General features: G+C 40.4%; 1 non-coding gene across 1 annotated transcript; it reads right to left on the bottom strand.

The window, feature by feature from the left end:
• Window positions 1-1535: 1535 nt before the first annotated feature.
• Window positions 1536-1643, bottom strand: LOC112718938 (small nucleolar RNA R71). Its single transcript, XR_003161264.1, has one exon. It is a non-coding gene; the product is annotated as a small nucleolar RNA R71 (small nucleolar RNA).
• Between the last annotated feature and the right edge of the window lie 4958 nt (window positions 1644-6601).

Raw genomic sequence — 6601 nt, 5'->3', positions numbered from 1 at the left:
AACTGCTAAGTTTGGTGTCTTGCATGCATTGTCATTTGATTCTTGTTGCATTTTGGTTTGTCCTTATTATTAAAAATCCAAAAATATTTTTAATTTGTGTCTTTTCAAGTCAATAATACAGAGAATTGAAGATTCAGAACATACAGCAGAGGAATTGCACAGAAAAAGCTGGGCGTTCAAAACGCCCAGTGAAGAAGGACAGACTGGCGTTTAAACGCCAGCCAGGGTACCTGGTTGGGCGTTTAACGCCCAAAAGGGTAGCATTTTGGGCGTTAAACGCCAGAATGTATACCATTCTGGGCGTTTAACGCCAGGATGGCTAGGGGAGGAAGATTTTGTTTTCAAATCAGATTTTTTCTAAGTTTTCAAAATCTTTTCAAAATCAAATCTTTTTCAAATCAATTTTCAATCAAATCTTTTTCAAAATCAATTTCTTTCCTTTTTCAAAAATACTTATTAACAATTAATGATTTGATTGAACATTTTTTGCCTTTTCTGTTGAGGAAGGTTTTATGTTTGATTCATATCTTTTCTTGTTAGGCAAGTCATTAATTTTTAAAATCATATCTTTTCAAATTGTTTTCAAATCATATCTTCTCAATCACATCTTTTTAAAACCAATCATATCTTCTTAACCACATCTTTTTCAAAATAGTTTTCAATCAAATCTTTTTGATTTCTAATTTCAAAATCTTTTTCAAAAATCACTTGATTTCTTTTCCATTTCCATTTTCATTTTCGAAAATTAAGTGATGTTTTTCAAAAATGTTTTCAAATTTCCCACTTAATTTTCGAAAATCACTTCCCTCCTTCTCACATCCTTCAATTTATGGACTAACACTATCCCTTAAGGCAAAATTCGAACTCTATCTTCTTTGTTAAGTTCGAATTTTCCACTTCTGTCTTCTACTCTTCTTTTCCTCTGACACCTAAAGGAATCTCTATACTGTGACATAGAGGATTCCATATTTTCTTGTTTCCTTCTCTATCTTATGAGCAGGAGCAAGGACAAAGGCATTCTTGTTGAGGTTGATCCTGAACCTGAAAGGACCTTGAAGAGAAAGCTAAGAGAAGCCAAAGCACAACTCTCTTTAGAGCACCTGACCGAATTCTTCAAGGAAGAAGAACACATGGCAGCCGAAAACAACAACAATACCAACAATGCAAGGAAGGTGCTGGGTGACTTTACTGCACCTACTCCCGACTTCTATGGGAGAAGCATCTCTATCCCTGCCATTGGAGCAAACAACTTTGAGCTCAAGCCTCAATTAGTTTCTCTAATGCAACAGAATTGCAAGTTCCATGGACGTCCAATGGAAGATCCTCATCAGTTTTTAGCTGAGTTCTTGCAAATCTGTGACACAGTCAAGACTAATGGGGTTGACCCTGAGGTCTACAGACTGATGCTATTCCCTTTTGCTGTAAGAGACAGAGCTAGAACATGGTTGGACTCTCAACCTAAAGAAAGCCTGGACGCTTGGGAAAAGCTAGTCAATGCCTTCTTGGCAAAGTTCTTTCCACCTCAAAAATTGAGTAAGCTTAGAGTGGAAGTCCAAACCTTCAGACAGAAGGAAGGAGAATCCCTCTATGAAGCTTGGGAAAGATACAAACAATTGATCAGAAAGTGTCCCACTGATATGCTTTCTGAATGGAGCATCATAGGTATTTTCTATGATAGTCTGTCTGAACTGTCCAAGATGTCTTTGGATAGCTCTTCTGGAGGATCTCTTCATTTGAAGAAGACGCCTACTGAAGCTCAAGAACTGATTGAAATGGTTGCAAATAACCAATTCATGTACACTTCTGAAAGGAATCCTGTGAACAATGGGACTAGTCAGAAGAAAGGAGTTCTTGAGATTGACACTCTGAATGCCATATTGGCTCAGAATAAAATATTGACTCAACAAGTCAATATGATTTCTCAAAGTCTGTCTGGGATGCAAAATGCACCAAGCAGTACTAAGGAAGCTTCATCTGAGGAAGAAGCTTATGATCCTGAGAACCCTTCAATAGAAGAGGTGAATTACATGGGAGAACCCTATGGAAACACCTACAATCCTTCATGGAGAAATCATCCAAATCTTTCATGGAAGGATCAACAGAGACCTCAACAAGGTTTCAACAATAATAATGGTGGAAGAAACAGGTTTAGCAATAGCAAGCCTTTTCCATCATCTTCTCAGCAACAGACAGAGAGTTCTAAGCAGAATACCTCTGACTTAGCAACTATGGTCTCTGATCTGATCAAAACCACTCAAAGTTTCATGACTGAAACTAGGTCCTCCATCAGAAATCTGGAAGGACAAGTGGGTCAGCTGAGCAAGAAAATTACTGAACTCCCTCCAAGTACTCTTCCAAGCAATACAGAAGAAAATCCAAAAGGAGAGTGCAAAGCCATTAACATGGCCGAATTCTGGGAGGAAGAAGAGGCAGTGAACGCCACTGAGGAAGACCTCACTGAACGTCCACTGACCTCCAATGAGTTCCCCAATGAGGAACCTTGGGAATCTGAGGCTCAAGATGAGCCCATAGAGATTCCATTGGACTTACTTCTGCCATTCATGAGCTCTGACGAGTATTCTTCTTCTGAAGAGGATGAGTATGTCACTGAAGAGCAAGTTGCTAAATACCTTGGAGCAATCATGAAGCTAAATGACAAGTTATTTGGAAATGAGACTTGGGAGGATGAACCCCCTTTGCTCACCAAAGAACTGGATAACTTGTCTAGGCAGCAATTGCCTCAAAAGAGGCAGGACCCTGGGAAGTTTTCTATACCTTGTACCATAGGCACCATGACCTTCAAAAGGCCTTGTGTGACTTAGGGTCAAGTGTGAACCTCATGCCCCTCTCTGTAATAGAGAAATTAGGGATCTTTGAGGTGCAAGCTGCAAAAATCTCACTAGAGATGGCAGAAAACTCAAGAAAACAAGCTTATGGACTTGTAGAGGATGTTTTGGTGAAGATTGAAGACCATTACATCCCTGCTGATTTCATAGTCCTAGAGACTGGGAAGTGCATGGATGAATCCATCATCCTTGGCAGACCCTTCCTAGCCACAGCAAAGGCTGTGATTGATGTTGATAGAGAAGAGTTGATCATTCAAGTGAATGAAGAATCCTTGGTGTTTAAGGCCCAAGGATATCCCTCTGTCATCATGGAGAGGAAGCATGAAGAGCTTCTCTCAAAACAGAGCCAAACTGAGCCCCCACAGTCAAACTCTAAGTTTGGTGTTGGGAGGCCACAACCAAACTCTACGTTTGGTGTTGAACCCCCACATTCAAACTCTAAGTTTGGTGTTGGGAGGTTCCAACACGGTTCTGAGCATTTCTGAGGCTCCATGAGAGTCCTCTGTCAAGCTAGTGACACTAAAGAAGCGCTTGTTGGGAGGCAACCCAATGTTTTATAATTAATTATTTTCTTTTGTTATTTTATCTTTTTTTTGTAGGTTGATGATCATAAGAAGTCACAAAAATAATGAAAAAAGCAAAAACAGAATGAAAAACAGGAAGAAAAACAGCACACCCTGGAGGAAGATGCTGCTGGCGTTCAAACGCCAGTAAGCCTAGCAGTTGGGCGTTTAACGCCCAGTCTGGCACCATTCTGGGCGTTTAACGCCAGAAAGGGGCACCAGACTGGCGTTAAACGCCAGGAAAGGGCAAGAACCTGGCGTTAAACGCCAGGAATGGGCACCAGCCCGGCGTTTAACGCCAGAAATGGCTCAAAACGTGGATTTTGATGCCATTTGGTGCAGGGATGCCTTTTCCTTGACACTACAGGATCTGTGGACCCCACAGGACCCTACCATCACTCTCTCTCTTCTTCCCCCATTCACCAATCACCTCAACACCTCTTCCCCAGAAACCCCTCACCTATCAAATCCTACCCTTCTCTTCACCACTCATATCCATCCTTCATAAATCCCCACCAACCTCACCCTTCAAATTCAAACCACTTTCCAACCTAAACACCACTTTTCCCCCTCTTTGGCCGAACACACCACCATCTCCCTCTTCCTCATTTCTTCTTCTTCTACTCTCTTCTTTCTTCTTTTGCCCGAGGACGAGCAAACATTTTAAGTTTGGTGTGGTAAAAGCGTTGCTTTTTCGTTTTTCCATAACCATTATGGCATCCAAGGCCGGAGAAACCTCTAGAAAGAGGAAAGGGAAGGCAAAGGCTTCCACCTCCGAGTCATGGGAGATGGATAGATTCCTCAAGGGATGAATTTTCCTCCACAAAACTATTGGGAGCAACTAAACACCTCCTAGGAGAGTTAAGTTCCAACATGGGACAACTAAGGGTGGAGCATCAAGAACACTCCATCATCCTTCATGAGATTAGAGAAGATCAAAGAATTATGAGGGAGGAGCAACAAAGACAAGGAAGAGACATTGAGGAGCTCAAGCACTCCATAGGATCTTCAAGAGCAAGAAAGAGCCGCCATCACTAAGGTGGACCCGTTCCTTGATTTCCTTGTTCTTTATTCTTCTGTTTTTCGAAAATTTATGCTTATGTTTATCTATGTTTGTGTCTTATGATCATTAGTGTCTTAGTGTCTATGCCTTAAAGCTATGAATATGAATCCATCACCTTTCTTAAATGAAAACTGTTTTTATTACAAAAGAACAAGAAGTACAGGATTTCAAATTCATCTTTAAAACTAGCTTAATTAGATTGATGTGGTGACAATACTTTTTGTTTTCTGAATGTATGCTTAAACAGTGCATATGTCTTTTGAATTTGTGGTTCATGAATGTTAAAATTGTTGGCTCTTGAAAGAATGATGAAAAAGGAGACATGTTACTGAGGATCTGAAAAATCATAAAAATGATTCTTGAAGCAAGAAAAAGCAGTGAATACAAAAAAAAAAAAAAAGAGAGAAGGAGAAAAACGAAAAAAAAGGGGAGAAAAAGAAAAGAAAGAAATAAAGTTGTGATCCAAGGCAATAAGAGTGTGCTTAAGAACCCTGGACACCTCCAATTGGGGACTTTAGCAAAGCTGAGTCACAATCTGAAAAGGTTCACCCAATTATGTGTCTGTGGCATGTATGTATCCGGTGGTAATACTGGAAGACAGAGTGCTTTGGGCCACGGCCAAGACTCATAAAGTAGCTATGTTCAAGAATCATCATACTTAACTAGGAGAATCAATAACACTATCAGGATTCTGAGTTCCTAAAGAAGCCAATCATTCTGAATTTCAAAGGATAAAGTGAGATGCCAAATCTGTTCGGAGGCAAAAAGCTACTAGTCCCGCTCATCTAATTTGGAGCTTAGTTTCATTGATAATTTGGAGTCTATAGTATATTCTCTTCTTTTTATCTTATTTGATTTTCAGTTGCTTAGGACAAGCAACAATTTAAGTTTGGTGTTGTGATGAGCGGATAATTTGTATACTTTTTGGCATTGTTTTTAGTATGTTTTTGATATGATATAGTTAGTTTTTGGTATATTTTTATTAGTTTTTAGTTAAAATTCACTTTTCTGGACTTTACTATGAGTTTGTGTGTTTTTCTGTGATTTCAGGTATTTTCTGGCTGAAATTGAGGGACCTGAGCAAAAATCTGATTCTGAGACCAAAAAGGACTGCAGATGCTGTTGGATTCTGACCTCCCTGCACTCGAAGTGGATTTTCTGGAGCTACAGAGGCCCAATTGGCGCGCTCTCAACGGCGTTGGAAAGTAGACATCCTGGGCTTTCCAGCAATATATGATAGTCCATACTTTGCCCAAGATTTGATGGCCCAAACCGGCGTTCAAAGTCACCTCAGGAAATTCCAGCGTTAAACGCTGGAACTGGCACCCAAATGGGAGTTAAACGCCCAAACTGGCACTAAAGCTGGCGTTTAACTCCAAGAGGAGTCTCTGCACGAAATTTGCTTCATTGCTCAGCCCAAGCACACACCAAGTGGGCCCGGAAGTGGATTTTTATGTCATTTACTCATTTCTGTACACCTTAGGTTACTAGTTTTCTATAAATAGGACCTTTGACTATTGTATTAGAATCTTTGGATCTTTAGGTCTTTGGATCTTTATATCTTTTGATCACTTTAGATCTTAGATCATTGGGAGGCTGGCCATTCGGCCATGCCTAGACCTTATGCTTATGTATTTTCAACGGTGGAGCTTCTACACACCATAGATTAAGGTGTGGAGCTCTGCTGTACCTCGAGTATTAATGCAATTACTATTGTTCTTCCATTCAATTTCGCTTGTTCTTTATCCAAGATATCACTTGTTCTTCAACCTGATGAAGGTGATGATTGACGCCCATCACTATTCTCACCCATGAACAAGGTGACTGACAACCATTCTTGTTCTACAAGCATTCGAGGCTCTAGTGAATATCTCTTGGATTCTTTAATCGGAATCTTCGTGGTATAGGCAGGACCTGATGGCGGCATTCAAGAGAATCCGGAAGGTCTAAACCTTGTCTGTGGTATTCTGAGTAGGATTAATGACTGAATGACTGTGACGTGCTTCAAACCTGTAACTTACTGGGCGTTAGTGACAGACGCAAAAGAATCACTGGATTCTATTCCAGTAGGGAGGGAACCACACCGGTGATTGGCAGCACTGTGACAGAGTGTGTGCATTAGCTTTCAC

Source organism: Arachis hypogaea, chromosome 10, assembly GCF_003086295.3.
Source record: "Arachis hypogaea cultivar Tifrunner chromosome 10, arahy.Tifrunner.gnm2.J5K5, whole genome shotgun sequence".
NCBI classification, from domain to species: domain Eukaryota; kingdom Viridiplantae; phylum Streptophyta; class Magnoliopsida; order Fabales; family Fabaceae; genus Arachis; species Arachis hypogaea.
Note: the sequence above shows the minus strand (reverse complement) of the source record. Positions and strands in the feature narration are given on the sequence as shown.